Below are 23,450 nucleotides of genomic sequence, written 5' to 3'. Positions count from 1 at the left end.
TTCATATGGTGAACACCTGGTAACCGAAATTAACAAGATGCATATAAGAATATCCCCTATCATTCCGGGAAATCCTTCGGACATGATAAAAATGAATTCGAAGTACTAAAGCATCCGGTACTTTGGATGGGGTTCGTTAGGCCCAATAGATCTATCTTTAGGATTCGCGTCAATTAGGGTGTCTGTTCCCTAATTCTTAGATTACTAGACTAAAAAGGGGGCATATTCGGTTTAAAAATCCAGTCATAGAATGTAGTTTCATTTACTTGTGTCTATTTTGTAAAACATTTATAAAACTGCATGTATTCTCATCCCAAAATATTAGATTTTAAAAGTGGGACTATAACTCACTTTCACAGATTTTTACTTCATCGGGAAGTAAGGCTTGGCCACTGGTCGATTCACGAACCTATAACAAATATGTACATATATATCAAAGTATGTTTAAAATATATTTACAACATTTTTAATACGTTTTGCTGTTTTAAGTTTATTAAGTCAGCTGTCCTCGTTAGTAACCTACAACTAGTTGTCCACAATTAGATGTACAGAAAATAAAGCAATATATATTATCTTGAATCAATCCACGACCTCGTGTATACAAGCCTCAGAATAGATCACAACTCAAAGTATATATAGTATTTTGGAATCAACCTCAACCCTGTATGGCTAACTCCAACATTACTGCATATAGAGTGTCTATGGTTGTTCCGAAATATATATATAGATGGGTCGATATGATATGTCAAAACATTGTATTCGTGTCTATGGTATCCCAAGATTACATAATATATTTGAATACATGTATAATACAATATGAGTTAGCTAGGATATGATTAATATAGATTTGTTACCAATTTTCACGTAGCTACAACAAGAAAAATTATCCAATCTTGTTTTACCGATAACTTCTTCGTTTTAAATCCGTTTTGAGTGTTTCAAGTTGCTATGGTTTCATATTGAACTTAAGTTTATGAATCTAAACAGAAAAAGTATAAGTTTATAGTCAAAAATACAGGTTACAAGTCGTTTTTGTAAAGGTAGTCATTTCAGTTGAAAGAACGACGTCTAGATGACCATTTTGGAAAACATACTTTCACTTTGAGTTTAACCATGATTTTTGGATATAGTTTCATGTTCATAAGAAAAATCATTTTCCCAGAATAACAACTTTTAAATCAAAGTTTATCATAGTTTTTAATTAACTAACCCAAAACAGCCCGCGGTGTTACTACGACGGTGTATATCCGATTTTACGGTGTTTTTCGTGTTTCCAGGTTTTAAATCATTAAGTTAGCATATCATATAGATATAGAACATGTGTTTAGTTGATTTTAAAAGTCAAGTTAGAAGGATTAACTTTATTTACGAACAAGTTTAGATTTAACTAAACTATGTTCTAGTGATTACAAGTTTAAATCTTCGAATAAGATAGTTTTATATGTATGAATCGAATGATGTTATTAACATCATTACTTCATTAATTTTAGTAGGTAAACCTACTGGAAATGAGAAAAATAGATCTAGCTTTAAAGGATCCTTGGATGGCTTGAAAGTTCTTGAAGCAGAATCATGACACGAAAACAAGTTCAAGTAAGATTTCCACTCGAAATAAGATTGTTATAGTTATAGAAATTGAATCACAGTTTGAATATGAGTATTACCTTGTATTAGAAAGATATATTACTATAAATAAGAAAGATTTCTTGAGGTTGGATGATCACTTTACAAGATTGGAAGTAAGCTAGCAAACTTGGAAGTATTCTTGATTTTATGAAACTAGAACTTATAGAATTTATGAAGAACACTTAGAACTTGAAGATAGAACTTGAGAGAGATCAATTAGATGAAGAAAATTGAAGAATGAAAGTGTTTGTAGGTATTTTTGGTCGTTGGTATATGGATTAGATATAAAGGATGTGTAATTTTGTTTACTTGTAAATAAGTCATGAATGATTACTAATATTTTTGTAATTTTATGAGATATTTCATGCTAGTTGCCAAATGATGGTTCCCACATGTGTTAGTTGACTCACAAGGGCTGCTAAGAGCTGATCATTGGAATGTATATACCAATAGTAAATACATTTAGAAGCTGGGTATTGTACGAGTACGAATACGAGTGCATACGAGTAGAATTGTTGATGAAAATGAATGAGGATGTAATTGTAAGCATTTTTGTTAAGTAGAAGTACTTTGATAAGTGTCTTGAAGTCTTTCAAAAGGGTATGAATACATATTAAAACACTACATGTATATACATTTTAACTGAGTCGTTAAGTCATCGTTAGTCGTTACATGTAAGTGTTGTTTTGAAACCTTTAGGTTAACGATCTTGTTAAATGTTGGTAGCCCATCGTTTATTATCTCTAAAGAGATGTTAAATTATTACATTATCATGATATTATGATGTATTAATATATCTTAATATGATATATATACAATTAAATGTCGTTACAACGATAATCGTTACATATATGCCTCGTTTCGAAATCCTTAAGTTAGTAGTCTTGTTTTTACATATGTAGTTCAGTTTTAATATACTTAATGATATGTTTACTTATCATAATACCATGTTAACTATATATATATATATATATATATATATATATATATATATATATATATATATATATATATATATATATATATATATATATATATATATATATATATATATATATATATATATATATATATATATATATATATATGACATCATATAGTTTTTACAAGTTTTAACGTTCGTGAATCACCGGTCAACTTGGGTGGTCAATTTTCTATATGAAACCTATTTCAATTAATCAAGTCTTAACAAGTTTGATTGCTTAACATGTTGGAAACATTTAATCATGTAAATAACAATTTCATTTAATATATATAAACATGGAAAAGTTCGGGTCACTACAGTACCTACCCGTTAAATAAATTTCGTCCCGAAATTTTAAGCAGTTGGAGGTGTTGACGTATCTTCTGGAAATAAGCTTGGCCTCTCATTTATAGGTTGTTGATTCTCTACCATTTGCCAAGACCTTTGTAATTTTCACTTGTGACTTTGCCCAAGGAACATTTACATTGAGTTAAGGCGAATCATGCTAATTAACAATCAAGACCGGGTCGGGGTGGTTGATCACTTGATTGAAAAGTGAAAGACGATCATCAGGGCCCAAAACAAACAACAACACCCCAATCCTCCTCATTGCACTCGATCCTTGATCTAATTCCGTAAGAAAGACGGATCTAGGATTGACCAATTGGCGCCATCCGTGGGACGAATTAAGTCACACATCGGTAATCAAATTAAACTACTGATTGGATTCGTAAGTCTTTTCCAATTCAGATTTAACTTTTGATTCCGACATAATTTCTGATTCTAAAGGCCGATTTGTGCATGCTAAAGTTTGCACAAAATGAAGATTTTTTGCAAAAATGAAGTTTTTGCGGATTTATGATTTTGTGCAATCAGAAAAGATTGCACAACGAAGATTTAGTGCATGCTAAGCGCTGCACATTGCAAGATTTTGTACAAAAAATAAAGTTTGCACAAAATGAAGATTTTTTTCAAAAATGAAGTTTTTACGGATTTAAGATTTTGTGCAATCAGAAAAGATTGCACAACGAAGATTTAGTGCATGCTAAGCGCTGCACATTGCAAGATTTTATGCAAAAAATAAAGTTTGCACAAAATGAAGATTTTTTGCAAAAATGAAGTTTTTGCGGATTTAAGATTTTGTGCAATCAGAAAAGATTGCACAACGAAGATTTAGTGCATGCTAAGCGCTGCACATTCAAGATTTTGTTCAAAAATAAAGTTTTTGCAGAACGAAGTTTTTTGCAAACTAAAAGTTTGAACATTCAAGATTTTGTGCATGCTAAGCGCTGCACAATGAAGATTGCACAAATTAAAAGTTGTGCAATGAAGTTTTTTGCAAACTAAAAGTTTGCACATTCAAGATTTTGTGCATGCTAAGCGCTGCACATTGAAGATTGCACAAATTAAAAGTTGTGCAATGAAGTTTTTTGCAAACTAAAAGTTTGCACATTCAAGATTTTGTGCATGATATGCGCTGCACAAAGATGATTTTTTGCAACCTAAAAGTTGCATATTGCAAGATTTTGCACATGCTAAGCGCTGCACAATGAAGATTGGAAGCAAGCTAAGCGCTGCACATTACAAGATTTTGTGCAAAAATAAAGTTTTTGCACAATGAAGTTTTTATGCAAAAATAAAATTTTTGCACAATGAAGTTTTTATGCAAAAATAAAGTTTTTGCGAAATGAAATGTTGTGCATGCTACACAGTGCAATATTTTGTGCAACAATAAATTTTTTGTGCAATAATAATTTTTTGCACATTGGAAGATTTTATGCAAGTTTGCAAGATTTTATGCAACATGACAAAATTTTGTGCAAGGCTGCACATTGCAAGACTTAATGCAAGCTTTGCGCTGCATAATTGAATTTCATGCAATACGTTGCGCAAACTTTTGAGCATTGCCTTGAAGGCACTAATTTCTGCGATATTTTTTGCGCAACATTACTTAAGTCCATGAGCATATGGCCATGGCAATATCATCATTTGTGCGATACGCACGTTGCAAAATTATTTAAGTCCGCGAGTATTTGGCCGTGGCAATACTATTGTTTGTGCTAAAAGCACGTGGTTACATTGCTTAAAAGCATGGCCGAATTATTGATTGATTTTGCACACGATGCATGAGGCCATGAAGGCTAAAACCATATGTTCTTATAATAAAAATGCACATTGACAAGATAGGCTTAAAATATGTCATGTGCTTTATGTTACATTAACATAAGCTTCAATTGACTTGCTTCATATATGCTTCGAGCAAATTTCTCAAAAAAATACTAAATATGCGTGAGACCAAAAATGAATCGTGATCAAATTTTATCAAGTGCGGACGCGTACTTTGATTTTGCAAATGAAAACCACTTGGCGTGTAAATACGCAATGAATGCCTAAGCGTTGAAGAAAGCCCGCTTGGATGAATAACATAAAATTACAAGTTTTTGCGAAAAGTTGGAACTTGTGACATTTTTCCTAAGTATTTGATCTAGCCATGCTTAGATGCTTCGCGAAAAATACATATTTTGCCTGAGGATCGTTTCGGCAGAATTAGAGGATTCATAACGCAAAAAGATTGTTTCGCAAAAGTAGATATTTGTTATGTGCACAATAATAAATTATTGAAATTGCAAAGGACAAGTCTAATGTTATGAATATATTAAAAGCGCTATATAAATAAACGTTGCAACATGATTTTCTCTTTGATAAAAAAGTGCCATGAGTTGCGCATAACTTCACGAACAAAGCATATTGTACACTGAGAGTTCTACATCATATACTTTCAGTTTATAATATCGAACTGGGGGGACTTGATAGTGTATATATTGATATATTCCCTATGATTGCATACTTACAAATTCGACATTATATATTTAATATATATAATACCGAACTTGGGGGACTTGATAGTGCGCATAGCATTACCTTGCGCATTGCACAAGGATTGCACTAAGTTTTAGCACTTTGTGCTGAAATCCGCAATGCACAAGTGTGCTAAAATCCGCAATGCACAAGTGTGCTGAAATCCGCAATGCACAAGTGTGCTGAAATCCGCACAAGAGTGCAAGAATCCGCACAAGAGTGCAAGAATCTGCACAGGAGTGCAAGAATCCGCGAATATTCTGAATACTATAAATAGGGAGCTTGGCCTCTCATTTATAGGTTGTTGATTCTCTACCATTTGCCAAGACCTTTGTAATTTTCACTTGTGACTTTGCCCAAGGAACATTTACATTGAGTTAAGGCGAATCATGCTAATTAACAATCAAGACCGGGTCGGGGTGGTTGATCACTTGATTGAAAAGTGAAAGACGATCATCAGGGCCCAAAACAAACAACAACACCCCAATCCTCCTCATTGCACTCGATCCTTGATCCAATTCCGTAAGGAAGACGGATCTAGGATTGATCAATTTTCTTGCAGAAACAGGTATGATTGATTGCAAACCAGATGATACTCTAATGATTCTAAACCAGAAACTGTATATGGAAGATGATGCTGATCTTGCTGATAAAGGGCAATACCAAAGGATTGTGGGGAAACTCATCTATCTTGGTTACACCGAACCTGATATAGCACATGCAGTTAGAGTTGTGAGTCAATTCATGCATCAACCACAGGTTCACCATATGGAAGCTGTAAAGAGAATCATCAGATATTTGAAGAAAACAGCGGATCATGGAGTTATTTTTAAGAGACATGGACACCTAAAAACTCAGATATTGTAACATCCTGTTTTTCCCGTACGTATTGAAAGGTACATACTTAATCATTTGTACGTTTATAACTCGTTAGCTTACGTGTAAATGTATGAATATATGTATAGATATATATATGTATGTGTATACTTGATAATGTGTGCATAAGCAAGTCTATATGTGGGTTTTTGATAGCGTTAAGTCTTGTGAGACTATAGTTAAAGGTTAGGTGAGAATAGGAAGCGGGTTTGAAATGTACAAAATTAATTAATGTTGAAATTTGTTTAAGATGGTCGAGCTGCTCAGTTACAGCCTTAGGCCGCGCCGCGACAAAATGGTCCGCGCCGCGGCATAACAAGCAAACCAGGAACAGAATGAGGGTTAAGAAGGGTCGATTTTCATGTTGAATGTCGTGCCGCGAAGAATTGGGCCGCGCCGCGGCAGTCCTGCTGGACAGAATCCGGACTTAGCTCATTTTAAGGGAATTTAAGGGGCAAATTGGTAATTTGATGTGTAAGTCTGATGGGAGCATTAAATCTCATCCACTTGTTCATTTAATTGAATTTCTTTTCCCTTTTCTTTCTATTTTCTCTCCCAAAACTTAAAACCCAATTGAATTAAAGGTGAGATTTGAGAGTGAAGGATTGAGGGTTGATCTTTGGAGCAAGAATTAAAGTTGTTCCTCGTGTCTCTAGCTACCCGTTGATAGTCTCGGTAAGTTCTAACTCTAAGTTTTGAGTTTTAATTGGTTAATGGCTAGGGTTTTGGTTACTAGATACTTGTATGACCCATTTGGGGTTAAAATGGGCGAACTTGGGTTATGTGGGTGAAAGGAAATCTTAAATAGCTATAACCTAGAGTTTGGCCTTATGATTTAAGATTTGTAAGTATTAATGGTGTTGTTAAGTTTTAAAACACAGTGTTAAAATGGGTCAAAAGGGGTAATGTTGACCTAGTTTGGGTGAAATGGGTATGAATTACCCTAAGTTGCGATTAATTAATGTTAGTAGACTTAAATCACTAGCTTTAGTGATTTAATATGAGTCTTGGCCATTTATGGGCGGTTTTGAGGTAGGTGAGCTATTTAATGCAAATGGGTCATTAAATGCTCAAGTGATATGTAGTGTGGTAAGTTCCACTAGTTGTGCAATTAAATGTGTACTTATGTATTAGGTACGTTGCCTTGAAGTTTCGGAAGGGCATAATCATCACCGAAGTGTTAAGGTGAGTGGAATAATTATATGCGTGCATATATGATGTATTTATTTGTGTAGTTGAGTTGTGAAGTGTCAACGTGTTAAGACACCACTCCTCACGTGGCGAGTGAAGTGTCGATGTGTTAAGACACCACTCGGGAGTGAAGTATCGATGTGTTAAGATGCCACTCCGAGAGATGTAACGAGTGAAGTGTCGATGTGCTAAGACACCACTCGGGGTGAAGTGTCGAAGTGTTAAGGCACCACCCGGGGTGAAGTATCGACGTGTTAAGATGCCACCCGTGGGGTTAGTGTACGAAGTGTTAAGTGCACTAATGGTTGTTACGAAGTCTTTAACCATCGTTCCCCTGTTCGTTTGGTTAACCATGGTTGTGTGTGTGTGGATTGTGTAACGACCCGTCAAAATCGCTATTGACGCGGCACATTAATCATTGATTCCATAGTGAGGTTTTGACCTCTATATGATACGCTTTGATAAAATATTGCATTCATTAAAATAAGTGACTTTCTAAACATAGAAAGTTATAAACATGTGGGCGAGTGCTTAGGTATAAGCAAAACCCCGAAATACATAAGTCTTTAATTTACAGGTTGACATCACAGTCCAATTATTTATTACACAACGCAGTTTTATTTTGAATGCAATAAACTTTGTACAAAGCATGAGAGACTCCATGCAGGCAACAAGCACATCACAGCGGAAGCATTCTAAGGACCTGAGAATAAAACATGCTAAAAAGTCAACACGAATGTTGGTGAGTTATAGGTTTAATTGCTCGAGTCATAAACATATATAAAAATAGACCACAAGATTTCATCAAAAGTTTATCAATAGATTCTACGTAACAGAGCACCCTGGTAACTAAACTTAACACTATAGTGATAATTACCCCATTCATTTTAATACACGCAAACCAACGTGTCTTAAACTCAAATAACATACGTCCGTTAAAAGGCTAGCGCTCTAGCTCGGACAGGGATGTCAAGCCCTATGGATCCATATACAATTATTCGCGCCCACCAGTCCATATCCTATGTACTGGCAGCTACTAGTTACCAAAGCTAAGGGATTTTCGGTTTAACTCAGTGTAGAATTTTGTATGTACTTGTGTCTTATTGCGTTTAAAATAAATTGCATGTATTCTCAGCCCAAAAATATTTAAAGTATTTAAAAAGGGAGACTATAACTCACAGTTCAATATTGCGATTCAATATTGTAGGCAAATTGCGTAGACGTAATGATGGTAGACTACTGTATGGTTGGTCTTGGATTCAAGAACAATACCCCGAACAATACCCAATATTTCCTTATTTTAAAACGGTTTGAAACCCGAATTAAAAATACCCTCGAATATACTTTATTATTATTAAACTTAAAATTAAAATTATAATTATAAAATTTACGTACATATATATTTATGAAATATTTCGTCGAGCAAAACTGACCTTTTATAGTACTTTTCGATTTACTGTAGCTCATGCGATCGCATGAGTTTTCAGTGTTTTTGCCATGCGATCGCATGGCCGCCTTTTCTGTTTTTGTTTGCTAGTTCGTCGACATCAAATAGTGTTTACTGTAGCAAATAGTGTTCACTGTAGCAAATAGTGTTTTACTGTAGCAAATAGTGTTTTACTGAATCGTCGAGAGTAGTCAAATCACTGTAGCAAACTCGTTTTCACTGTAGCACTGTAGCAAAATACGGTTTCACTGTAGCAATAGTGTTTTACTGTAGCAAATAGTGTTTTACTGTAGCAAAGTAATTTTTACTGTAGGAAAGTCGTTTTTACTTGTACATATATATATACATACATATAATTGTTCATGAATCGTCGAGAGTAGTCAAAGGTAATTGTATATATGTAACAGTTCTAAAATTTTGAGACTCAATCTAACAGACTTTGTTTAACGTGTTAAAATAATAAATCGTATAGAGAATTGGTTTAAATAAGTCAAAAATTTTCGGGTCATCACAGTACCTCCCCGTTAAAGAAAATTTCGTCCCGAAATTTTGAGTAGTACCTGTTTCATGAGCGATATCAGTGAACAAATGTGGATACTTTTGCTTCATCTGATCTTCACGTTCCCAAGTAAACTCGGGTCCTCGTCTTGCGTTCCAACGAACCCTAACTATCGGTATTTTGCTTTGTTTTAATTGTTTGACCTCACGGTCCATGGTTTCAACAGGTTCTTCGATAAAATGGAGTTTATCATTGATTCGTATTTCGTCAAGAGGAATTACGACATCCTCTTCAGCTAAACATTTATTCAAATTTGACACGTGAAATGTGTTGTGAACACTACTAAGTTCTTGCGGTAGCTTTAATCGATAAGCAACTGTTCCAATTCTTTCGGTGATTTCAAAGTGTCCTACGTACCTAGGACTTAACTTTCCTCGTTTACCAAATCGTACAACGCCTTTCCAGGGTGACACTTTCAACATGACTTTGTCGCCCACTTGAAATTCTAGCGGTTTTCTTCTTACATCAGCATAACTCTTTTGGCGACTCATGGCCGTTTTCAATCGCTGTTGTATTTGAATGATCTTTTCGGTGGTTTCGTGAATAATTTCTGGTCCAGTAAGTTGTCTTTCTCCTACTTCACTCCAACAGATAGGAGATCTGCACTTTCTACCGTAAAGTGCTTCAAATGGCGCTGCGTTGATGCTCGTATGATAGCTGTTATTGTATGAAAATTCTGCCAACGGTAAGTGTCGATCCCAACTGGTTCCAAAGTCAATCACGCATGCCCGTAACATGTCTTCCAATGTTTGTATTGTTCTTTCACTTTGACCATCTGTCTGTGGGTGATAAGCGGTGCTCATATCTAATCGAGTTCCCAATGCTTTTTGTAATGACTGCCAGAAACGTGATGTGAATCGGGTGTCACAATCAGATATGATGGAGATAGGTACACCATGCCTGGAAACTACTTCCTTCAAATATAGGCGTGCTAATTTCTCCATACTGTCTGTCTCCTTTATTGGTAGAAAGTGAGCTGATTTAGTTAGACGATCAACTATCACCCAAATAGTATCATGACTACTTGTAGTCCTTGGCAATTTCGTAATGAAATCCATGGTTATTCTTTCCCATTTCCACTGCAGAATTTCTGGTTGTTGCAGTAATCCTGACGGCTTTTGGTGCTCAGCTTTGACCTTTGCACACGTCAAACATTTGCTTACATAAGTAGCAATTTCTGTCTTCATATTAGGCCACCAATAAAACTTCTTGAGATCGTGGTACATTTTCCCATTTTCTGGGTGAATTGAGTACCTCGTTTTGTGTGCTTCATCCAGTACTAGTATCCTTAGATTACCATGTTTTGGTACCCATATCCTATCAGCAAAATACAGGGTTCCATCGGCTTTTTCTTCAAGCTGTTTTTCTAACCCTCTGCTCATTTCGCCTTTTTCATTTTCTTCTTTTAAAGCCTCTAACTGTGCTGCTTGAATTTGCTTTGTGAGATCAGTATGAATTGTAATATTCAAAGCTCGGACCCTAAGAGGTTTTACTCTTTCTTTTCGACTTAGGGCATCAGCTACAACATTAGCCTTTCCGGGGTGGTAACGGATTTCACAATCGTAATCGTTTAACAACTCTACCCAGCGACGTTGCCTCATATTGAGTTGTTTTTGATCAAAAATATGCTGAAGACTCTTATGGTCAGTGTACACTGTACACTTGGTGCCATATAGGTAGTGTCTCCATATTTTGAGTGCAAAAACTACTGCTCCAAGTTCCAAATCGTGCGTTGTATAGTTCTTTTCATGAATTTTTAGTTGTCGTGAGGCATATGCGATAACTTTTGTGCGTTGCATTAATACACATCCTAAACCTTGGCGCGAAGCGTCACAATAGATCACGAAATCATCATTTCCTTCCGGTAATGACAAAATGGGTGCAGACGTTAACTTCTTCTTTAATAACTGGAATGAGGATTCCTGTTTTGTGGACCAATCATACTTCTTTCCCTTTTGAGTCAATGCAGTTAAGGGTTTGGCGATTCTAGAGAAATCTTGAATGAATCTTTGGTAGTAACCAGCAAGACCTAAGAATTGGCGAATTTGTGTTCGAGTCTTCGGGGTTTCCCATTTACTAATGGCTTCGATCTTGGCGGGGTCAACTTTAATTCCATGTTTACTGACAACATGGCCCAAAAATTGTACTTCTTGTAACCAGAAATCACACATCGAAAATTTTGCGTACAATTCTTCTTTCTTGAGTATCTCCAGTACCAGTCTTAAGTGTTGCTCATGTTCTTCCTTGTTCTTCGAGTAAATCAATATGTCGTCGATAAAAACAATGACAAATTTGTCTAAATACGGTCTATAGATGCGATTCATTAGATCCATGAATACTGCTGGAGCATTAGTTAATCCAAAAGGCATGACTAGAAACTCATAGTGACCGTAACGGGTTCTGAACGCGGTTTTAGGAACATCTTCTTCCTTCACTCTCAGTTGATGATATCCGGAGCGTAGATCAATCTTAGAATAAATACTTGATCCTTGCAATTGATCAAACAAATCATCAATCCTCGGTAATGGGTACCGATTCTTGATCGTTAATTTGTTTAATTCTCGGTAATCTATGCACATTCTCATAGATCCATCCTTCTTCTTGACGAACAGAATAGGAGCACCCCAAGGTGAAAAACTAGGACGAATAAATCCACGGTCCAATAATTCTTGCAACTGGTCTTGTAATTCTTGCATTTCTGAAGGTGCAAGTCTATATGGAGATCGGGCTACAGGTGCAGCTCCTGGTATGAGATCAATCTGGAATTCTACACATCTGTGTGGAGGTAGCCCCGGTAATTCTTCTGGAAATACTCCGGGATATTCTCTTACAACCGGCATGTCATTAATGCTTCTTTCTTCAGTATCGATCTTCTTTACATGTGCCAGAATAGCATAACAACCTTTTCTTATAAGTTTCTGGGCCTTCATACAGCTGATAAAGTTCAGCTTTGAGTTGCTCTTCTCCCCATAAATCATTAATGACGTTTCATCCTTACGAGGGATGCAGATTGCTTTCTCAGCGCAAACAACTTCCGCTCTTGTTTTGGACATCCAGTCCATGCCAACGATTACGTCAAAACTTCCTAATTCTACGGGTATCAAATCGATTTTGAAGGTTTCACCAGCGAGATTCATTTCGCAACCATGGCAAATTTTATCGGCTTTTATCAGTTTACCATTAGCTAATTCAATAGTATATTTATCGTCTAGAGGTAATGATGCACATTTTAGTTTAAAACTAAAGTCTTTACACATATAACTTCTATCAGCACCCGTATCAAACATAATAAAAGCTAGTTGATTATTAACGGTAAACGTACCCGTGACAAGATTAGGATCCTCACGTGCTTTACTGGCACTAACATTAAATGCCCTCCCACGTGCGGGTTCTTTGTTCTTCTCCTTATCAGGGCATTGATTTATAAAGTGACCAGACTTCCCGCATCCAAAACATTTCTTGACATCGGTCAGTTTTGTCTTTACTTCAGAAACGGTGGCATAACAATCTTTCGCCACATGTCCTTTCTTGTTGCACTTATCACAGACCACTTGACAATAACCTGCATGATGTGTGTAACATCTTTTGCAGAACGGATGGGGTCCCTTATAGTTTGGACTTGCAGTTGCCCCATCTTGTTTACCTTTAAAAGTTTCTTGTTTCTTCAGTTGAGTACTTTTGCCCTTATAGTCTTCCCATTTCCTCTTTCCTTCAGTTGTCTTGACTTCGGTAATTGGTGCCTTAATCGAACTCTCTGTGATCTGGTCCATGAGTTGGTGTGCCATTGTCATGGCTTCCCACATCGTATTTGGTTTGGATGATGTAACATTTCCTTTGATATTGATCGATAAACCGTCAATATACATTTCTATCTTTCGTTTCTCGTTTGGCACCAATTCGGGACACAACAAGGCTAGTTCCATGAAACGCTTTTCATAGTTATTGAGATTCGCGCCGATAACCTTCAGATTACGTAACTCAGATTCCATTTTTCTGATCTCGTTTCGAGGACAGTACTCCTCGATTAGCATCTTTTTCAGTTCTTCCCAAGAGATATCATATGCCGTATCTATTCCTTCCGCTTTAGCATAATTGTTCCACCAAGTAAGTGCACCGTCTTGCAACGTGCACGAAGCATACCTTGACTTGTCTCCGTTCGCACAATTACTGATTTTGAAAACGGACTCCATCTTTTCAAACCATCGGGTTAGACCGACTGGTCCCTCGGTTCCACTAAACGTCTGTGGTTTGCATCCTTGAAAAGTTTTGTATGAGCATCCGTTTCGTGAGTTTGTGTTTACGGCTGCTGCTTTGGCTGCTGCTTCGGCTGTTGCTTTTGCTGCTTCGGTTGCAGCAATTCTTTCATTCACAAGTTTCTCGACTAGTTGCTCAAACTCAGCATCCAACATTTGAGACATGTTTCTTCAATAAACACAACAGATATAATTTAATCATATAGAATATTATAGGTAAAATGAGTTGTCAATAGTTAATCGTAGCATATTAATAATATGAACCGATTATTATAAAAGCCTTTTCTTCTTATTAGCATTTTATAATTATTTCTAGGGTATTACCTACCCGTTAAGTTCATACATAATAGCTAGTACCAGGAATTAACTACTAAAATCCTAATAATATTCCACTATGAAAAATTATAGCGAGTTACTACATTATTATGTAATAATAATAATAAGAAGTAGTAATAATACAAATAATCATTCCATTCATTTATTATTAATAAACCAAAATAATACAATACCATACAATACTGATATTTTACATATGCTTATTTTACATAACAAGATAGAGTAGCACACATAAGCAATAAAATAGCGCATGGAAGATTTATGGTTGCGAGGTCGTTCATTCAGAACTATCAGAAACTTCTTCCCATTTGGTTCTCTCTGCCAATTGTTTGTGTGCACATGGTCCGACAGACATTCTGGCAGTGTATTTTATTTTTAGTTGGGGTTTTGAGGTACTCGTTGCCTCAGTGGGTTTAATACAATAAGGGTGGTTACGGATCGAATGGTCCTGTTCTTTTTTAATAATTAAGGACATTTTATTATTGTGGTTGTTTTTATTATCTATAGCAAGTTGGAATTTCTCCTTAGTGATCTCTTTTATTTCATTAGCGAAATCCTCCTCCTTACTGATCTCGTCTGATGACGAACTGTCTGAGTCATGTGTAGGAGAATATGATGACGAACTGCAAGAATATGTACCGGTGGTCATGAACCGAAATCTGCAAGGCGTAATCGGCACAACCCGCCCGTCGGCGGTATATCTGGACCAATGTCCATATTTGTTTAGAAATGGACGATCCTCGTTTACTCCAGGGATCATGGGTCCATGCCAACGATACTGTGGCTCCGGAAAACTAAAGCTGGGTGGAGCTGGAACCTCCTCTGGGTTTACCGGGAGTTGAGATTCCCCGGCTAACACAATTTCTTCTTTAATAGGTATTGGAACGCCCTTTTCAGTTGTGGATAGAATAGATTCAGTGTCCGATTCCGAGTCGTACAAAATGATAGGATTAGAGGAAGTCATCTATCACATAATTGAAACAACAATTACGTTAGCATATAAATATATCACATATAATGTTTTTGACCAAATAATAAGCAAAAATCAGGAAAAACAGATATGGTCATAGTCCAGACTCACTAATGCATCCTAACAATTACCAGTTAAACACAATAATGTAATTTCTGGTTCCCTATGACCTCAAGCTCGGATACCAACTGTAACGACCCGTCAAAATCGCTATTGACGCGGCACATTAATCATTGATTCCATAGTGAGGTTTTGACCTCTATATGATACGTTTTGATAAAATATTGCATTCATTAAAATAAGTGACTTTCTAAACATAGAAAGTTATAAACATGTGGGCGAGTGCTTAGGTATAAGCAAAACCCCAAAATACATAAGTCTTTAATTTAAAGGTTGACATCACAGTCCAATTATTTATTACACAACGCAGTTTTATTTTGAATGCAATAAACTTTGTACAAAGCATGAGAGACTCCATGCAGACAACAAGCACATCACAGCGGAAGCATTCTAAGGACCTGAGAATAAAACATGCTAAAAAGTCAACACGAATGTTGGTGAGTTATAGGTTTAATTGCTCGAGTCATAAACATATATAAAAATAGACCACAAGATTTCATCAAAAGTTTATCAATAGATTCTACGTAACAGAGCACCCTGGTAACTAAACTTAACACTATAGTGATAATTACCCCATTCGTTTTAATACACGCAAACCAACGTGTCTTAAACTCAAATAACATACGTCCGTTAAAAGGCTAGCGCTCTAGCTCGGACGGGGATGTCAAGCCCTATGGATCCATATACAATTATTCGCGCCCACCAGTCCATATCCTATGTACTGGCAGCTACTAGTTACCAAAGCTAAGGGATTTTCGGTTTAACTCAATGTAGAATTTTGTATGTACTTGTGTCTTATTGCGTTTAAAATAAATTGCATGTATTCTCAGCCCAAAAATATGTAAAGTATTTAAAAAGGGAGACTATAACTCACAGTTCAATATTGCGATTCAATATTGTAGGCAAATTGCGTAGACGTAATGATGGTAGACGACTGTATGGTTGGTCTTGGATTCAAGAACAATACCCCGAACAATATCCAATATTTCCTTATACGGTTTCACTGTAGCAAATAGTGTTTTACTGTAGCACTGTAGCAAAATACGGTTTCACTGCAGTACTGTAGCAAAATACGGTTTCACTGTAGCAATAGTGTTTTACTGTAGCAAATTGTGTTTTACTGTAGCAAAGTAATTTTTACTGTAGGAAAGTCGTTTTTACTTGTACATATATATATACATACATATAATTGTTCATGAATCGTCGAGAGTAGTCAAATCACTGTAGCAAACTCGTTTTCACTGTAGCACTGTAGCAAAATACGGTTTCACTGTAGCAAATAGTGTTTTACTGTAGCAAATTGTGTTTTACTGTAGCAAAGTAATTTTTACTGTAGGAAAGTCGTTTTTACTTGTACATATATATATACATACATATAATTGTTCATGAATCGTCGAGAGTAGTCAAAGTTAATTGTATATATGTAACAGTTCTAAAATTTTGAGACTCAATCTAACAGACTTTGTTTAACGTGTTAAAATAATAAATCGTATAGAGAATTGGTTTAAATAAGTCAAAAATTTTCGGGTCATCACATATTGTAGCATATTATATTGTTTAAAATATATGCTATTGTTATGCTAGCTCATATGGTGGAAGGTTTAGTGTTATACTTGTGATGGTATGATTACTTATAATGCTAGCATGTATGCGGTAAATGCGTAAGAGATTGCAAGTATGTAGGTTGTATATGTAAACGTATAATTGTTGCACTCACTAAGCATTAGCTTACCCCTCTCGTTGTTTATCTTTTTAGATGCAGATGTGGACAAGGGCAAGGGGGTTGTTGGGCACTAGGTGTCCCTTGATGATGTTATGTTGGAGCTTTTGGAAGTTGGCCTAGCGTTTTGGGTAGTTTAGTCCCAAACCGTGCTCGATGTGTTGTTTGGTTTAAAACTATCATTTTTGTGTTGGTCAAACTTGTATCACATTCGTTAATGGCCTTTGTGCCTTTTGTAAACACTAAACTTGTTGTATGTTTTAACGAAACGTGTGGAATGGTTTACATATTTAATTGGCGCGTAAATGTGTATTATTTTTTAAAAAAAAAAAATTATTGTATGGAATACGGGTTGGGTTGTTTCAGATATATACAGATGCGAGCTGGGCTGGAGAAAAAGGGGATAGAAGATCTACATCTGGATTCTTCACACTTGTCGGAGGAAATCTAGTTGCATGGAAGAGTAAGAAACAAAAGGTTGTATAACTCTCAAGTGCCGAGTCAGAATTTAGAGGAATAGCAAAAGGAGTAGTTGAAGCCTTATGGATCAAGAAGTTGTGGACAGAGATTGGCTTTCCACAAGAAGAAGCTATCCAAATTATTCGCGATAATAAAGTAGCAATCGCAATCTCAGAAAATCCAGTTCAATATGATCGAACAAAACATGTTGAAGTGGATAGACACTTTATCAGAGAAAAGTTGGATGCAGAAATAATTTCTTTACCATATATAAGATCAGAAGACCAACTGGCCGACATCCTCACCAAATCAGTTAACGGAAGACTCTTCAACGAAGTTCTCGGCAAGTTGAATATTGGAAACCCCACTGTTCAACTTGAGGAGGAGTGTTAGAATACAAGACAAAAAGAAAGTTACCTGTTTAAGAAAGTTGACTCAGGATCAGAAGGGATTGACCTTCATCATTTCCCGTTTTAGAGAAGTCACATGTCAACCAATACTGCCAAGATTAACATCCACAAAACACTGCAGTTTTCCATTTATGTACAAAGGGGTTCCAAAGTGTTTATTGGATCCTTCTTTTAGTAGAATTAGCTGTTAAACCCTTTAGTGTATATATTTACACTCTGTATTTGTAATAGAACAATTCAGATTGTATAAACAAAAAGATTATCAATACAACCGATCATTATTCTTATACTTTTCAATTTAAAACAGTTTGATGAATTTCCTCAACCATATGTGTTTCTATGGAATGCTATTATACGTGGCTACTCCAAACTAAATATGTTTAATGAAGCGATTTATGTTGTATATTCAAATGCAAAATGTGGGCGTTGGGCCAGACTGTTTCACATTACCTCATGTACTTGAGGCATGTGGAGGAGCTGCTGCGTTTGAAGTTGGCCGAGCTGTTCACGGTCAGATTTTTAGACGCGGGTTCGAAACAGATAGATTTGTGCAAAACGGGTTAGTTTTGGTGTATGCTAAGTGTGGTAGAATTGATAATGCTAGAGTCGTGTTTGAGGGTTTAAATGAGAGGACTGGTGTTGGACTAGTATCATTTCAGGGTATGCTCAAAATGGATATCCGATTGAAGCTTTAAGGATTTTTAAAAAGATGAGGAGCTGTGGGTTGAAACTGGATTGGATTACTTTGGTTAGTGTTGTAAGTGCATATGCAGATATAGAAGATTTGGAACAAGGGAGATCTTTTCACTCTTGTGTGATTAAAACGGGACTTGAGTTTTTCGCCCGACTTGCGTATTGCTTTAACTACATTATATGTGAAATCTGGACATGTGATGATTGCGAAATCGCTATTTGATGAAATGGAGCTTAATAATGTGATTTTGTGGAACGTCATGATATCTGGTTTTGCAAAAAATGGTTTTTGTAATGAAGCTTTGGCACTAGGAGAATATTCTGCACAAAAGCTTTTTACTTTAGACCCCTACAATACAGGGCATTACGTACAGCTGTCAAATCTTTACGCTTCGGTTTATCTGTGGAGTGGTGTGGCACGTGTTCGGGTTTTAATGAAAGAGAGAGGATTGGCTAAAGATATGGGGTGTAGTATGATCGAGATCGATGGTAAGCTTCACATGTTTCGAATGGGAGACGTTTCGCACCCGAAATCGGATGAGATAAAAGGTTGGATTTAAGGTTAAAAGTGGCTGGTTTTGTTGTGGATATAGAGTCTGCTTTACATAATTTGAGTTATGAAGATAAGGAGGAGAGTTTATGTAATCATAGTGAAAGGCTGGTGATTGCGTACGGGATTATAAGTACACGTTCGGGAACTATGCTTAGGATAACTAAGAATTTACGTGCGTGTGTTAATTGTCATGCTAACGATAAAACTGATATCAAGAATTGAAAACAGGGAGATAATTGTTAGAGATGCAAATAGGTTTCATCATTTTATGGATGGAGAGTGTTCATGTGGAGATTACTGGTGAATGCAATTCAGTTGACTGCATTATGGCTAATCTGATGCATTTTTGGTGCTTCAAAGGTAAATATACCCATGTTACAAAACCCTAGGTGGCAATTTTTGCTTACAAATTTTGCAGTTTTAGGTTAGTAAGATTTCTACTCATCTGAGTTGCTGTGTGAACTGATTTAGATTTATTATTGCATAGATTGAATGGTTTTCGCTAGGTGATTACTTCTCATCTAATTTTCTTGAGCATAAGCATTGTAATTGTAGGAAACTGTTACCATATGTACATTTTCGTGTTATCCTTCAACTAGACATGCACTAGAAAATTTTGGTGAGAAGGTATGTATATGAGATGGTCAAATTATTCTTAAACCCGAATCTTCCAGATCCGGGATTGTATGACGTGGCAGAAAGAAGTCCCAAAAAGTTTAATTTTTACCAATTTGGCGAGCTGGTTGGTGCCACGTGGTGGTTCCTGAACTGGCAAATCCAGGACCCCTTAACATACATATATATAATATTTAAATAGTTTGAAAGCACTTGAAAATTTACAGACCCATTTTCGGTATAAAATTCGTTTGCTCTAATGCTGGCCCAGGTATCGTTGCTCCTTTTGTATATTACGAAATTAGTGAGCTTAGACCATTTTATAAATTCGGCCCCCCATGAAATATAGTATTATTAGCAACTATGATTGAAATAGGTTTTTTCACGTTATTTAGTAACGATAATATGAAAAATACCACCTTAAGTAGCCGGTCCTGCAACATCCAATCAGTAAAGTAAAGTGATCAGTTTTGACTTATTTATGTAAAAACAAAGGAAGAATAGAGTATAAACTATAGGTAGCAATTTTGACCCGTTAAGTAACAACCAAGTTGTTTTGGGTTAATTTGGATCAGATATAAAAAACTTGTGAAATGGCGAATGGGTCAAATGAATTTTATTTCCCAAATCCTAGTTTTAATTCATAAAATCTCATGCATCAGTTTACTTAAAGATATATAGTATTATTAAGTGCATACAATTGTTTTTGTTATCATATTGAAAGCAGTCAGTTAAGTATTAAAACTTGTGGGTAATGTTTCAAGTGCTTTTAAACTATTTAAACAGTTTAAATTATTCAATATTATATATGTGTGTATATATATGTATGTTAAAGGGTCCCGGATTTCCCACCCGAACCCCCTACTTTTTGCAGACGCGTTAGAAAGGACACAGGGTCCCGGATTTGCCAGTTCCGGAACCCCACGTGTTTGCCATTTTGGCAAAAATCAAACTTTTTGGGGCTTTTTCTGTCACGTCATACCATCCGGGATCTGGAAGATCCCGGGTTTACTGTTTTCGTAAATTTTTTGTCTGACCATACTGTGTTTACAAAGCCATCTCATTCTGAGGTAGAGAATTATAACTTTTTTCAAGACTGGACATTTACTTAATATGCATTGACTTAAGCTCACAACTTTTTTCATTTATATAATATGATAATTGCAGCCCATGCAAAGATTTAACTTTTCAAATATTTACAATACGAGTTTCCTTGTATTAACATAATCATAAATATGTATATTGTACAATAATTACTTTCAGTCTTATATAATTATGCAGTAGGATAGGAAGCCTGCATAGCGATGCCACATATGCCTTCTTTAGCATCAACATCTCTTTGCATCATTATGTAACCCTCTTCACCCCAACTTGTTGTTAGGAAACCCGATTAGATGAGCCCAAACAAGACAAGATAACCCAAGTTATCTAACCCACTTCCAACAAACGAAAAATATAGTGATAATCGTAACACAAGCAAGAATGATAAAAACACGGGAATTTAACGTGGTTATATGCAATCGTTTGTGATTGCTTTAGTCTACGGTCAACCAAAGAGTGTTCTTATTGATTAAATTTCGTGGTGGTGAGTTTACAATGAGTTATAATCAGGAACATTTATAGGAGAACAAGAATACATAAGCATGCTTCAAGTAATCATCAACTAGCCATCTTGATCCTCTTTACACCCTTGTATTAGCATGATCACAGCTCTAAAACAAGGTGTAAAGTAGCCCACATGCACCTAAAGTGACAACTTGAACAACCAAATACGGATCCCATGTGCAAAAGTTGATCAACATGCTGACAGCTCACTGCCAGACAACATGCGCGCCGTGCACACTTAAACGTGCGCGCCGTGCACTCTTGATTCTTCGAGCAAACCTTCTGATCAAGTTTCACCTAGTGCGCGCAGGGTGCGCGCCGCGCACCATCACCGCGCACCATCATTTTTCTCTGTTTTTGCACTGTTTTGCTCTGTTTCACGCTTACCGAAATCTGCAAAATCCGTGCAAGTGTTTAAACAGTTTTTAGTGACACTTTTTTTTTCAGCTTTTGTTTAAATGTCTCCACACCTCAACAAATCTCCCACTTGGAGACTTTTAACAAACTCAATCTTCGTAAACTCGCCTAATCTAACCAAGAACATTAAATACCATTTACACACCGCCAAACGCCATTTGGGTCCTCCAATTACCGTTTAGAACACGCACCTCAACTCACGGATGAGTAGACTTTCGATATAAAGGTCTTCAATGCTACTTGTTAGACTTCAAACATTATTATCCCACAATAACAACTTTGACCTACTAATTACACCTCCTTCCGTTGAGCTATAATTTGATCACCATGTTACTTGCTTGGGAAAATAAAACACAAACAACAACAACTCTTTGGATTTGACACATATCTCCTTACACAGTTTTTAGTGACACTTTTTTTTTCCAGCTTTTGTTTAAATGTCTCCACACCTCAACACTTGTTCCCCATGAGTTCTTCACCAGCCAATACTTAATCCCGTCAGCACTCGTTCCATAACCAACTGCTGTAACACCATGGTCCAGTTCCGTACCACACTCTCCAGTAAATACACCAGTCGAGTAGAACTGAAAGTCGGACCCACTAGCATCAATGGCTACAGATACGGGCTGACTGGCTACAGCTTTCAACAATGCACTTTCACTATTAGCAGGAACATCTTCATAACCGGTGATTGTTGCAGCGTTGTTAGATTCCTCGTTGTTGTTGCAGGTCCCGTCAACTCCTTTGTACTGGTAGTTACTCTCCGTAGTAAGGCCTTTATTGCTTATTATGAATTCAAAGGCGTTGTCCATAAGACCACCCTCGCATCCCTGATCTTTGCCGCTAGTGTCACAATCGACAAGCTCTTGTTCAGATAAAGAAACTAATTTTCCTGTTTTCAGTTGGGTTATTCCTTCCATTGCTGCCACTGCTGAAAATGCCCAGCAGCAACCTGCATATTATAATGAAAAATTAATGTAAACGGTCCGATCATTAATCATTTACATTTTCATGTTTGATTTATATACTTAATGTTGATTACCTCATTGGCCTTGGTCTTTGATAGGTGTTACTGCACCTTTCTTTCTCCAATCCATTGATGATGGAACTGCGGTTACATTTTCATACCTGAAACCAGAGTTTAATGGGGTGCATTCGTGTGCCAAGAATCGGTTCCTTTCAGTCCTGAACTCTTCATTTGTGAGGTCTGAAAATTTGTTGACTGCTAGTTTGTAAGTTTTGTTGATGTCATTGTTGAATGACTGTATGTACTTAACGTTGTCTTGATATATTTTAGATCGTTGTTCTTTTTCTGTAGCGTTCTGGTATACACGTCCATAACGAGCCATCCATTGCTCATGGTTCTCGTAAATTGTAGTTTCAGGTAACAACCGGCATACAACTTGTGAAACCAAATAAGCTGAGAGGAATAGTAGAATCAGACAAGTGAAAGTGGCTCGGGTTATGGATGACATAGTGTTGGAGGTATAAAAAACAATGGAATTGAATGATTTGAATTGTTTCATTCACCCAGAGCAAGTTTATATATATGATGAACTTGTTTTGTCATAGTTATAGAAGTTAGAATAGTTCTCTTCAAGTTCGTGGAAGATAATATGTTCTAAATATGATATATCAGTTAACGTAGAGTAGATGCTGTTTAGACTGTTGATTAATTAATGTAAGTTGCTTCCCTTATTGTTGAATAGTAAAATTGTTGTGTACTCGTAATTTGTTTTATCTTAAGCATATACGTAGGCTATGTGACAATATTTGA

The 23,450-nt window shown here is 36.2% G+C and overlaps 2 pseudogenes; one reads left to right on the top strand and one right to left on the bottom strand.

Moving 5' to 3' along the window:
• The first annotated feature begins 6,019 nt into the window (after nt 1–6,019).
• LOC139849515 (pentatricopeptide repeat-containing protein At3g12770-like) lies at nt 6,020–19,340 on the top strand (annotated as a pseudogene).
• A 1,584-nt stretch (nt 19,341–20,924) lies between these two features.
• LOC139849514 (senescence-specific cysteine protease SAG39-like) lies at nt 20,925–23,148 on the bottom strand (annotated as a pseudogene).
• Nucleotides 23,149–23,450: the final 302 nt, after the last annotated feature.

This window comes from Rutidosis leptorrhynchoides, chromosome 5 (assembly GCF_046630445.1).
Source record: "Rutidosis leptorrhynchoides isolate AG116_Rl617_1_P2 chromosome 5, CSIRO_AGI_Rlap_v1, whole genome shotgun sequence".
In the NCBI taxonomy this organism is placed as follows: Eukaryota; Viridiplantae; Streptophyta; class Magnoliopsida; order Asterales; family Asteraceae; genus Rutidosis; species Rutidosis leptorrhynchoides.
The sequence above is the reverse complement of the archived record's forward strand: the minus strand, read 5'-3'. Positions and strand labels throughout refer to the sequence as shown.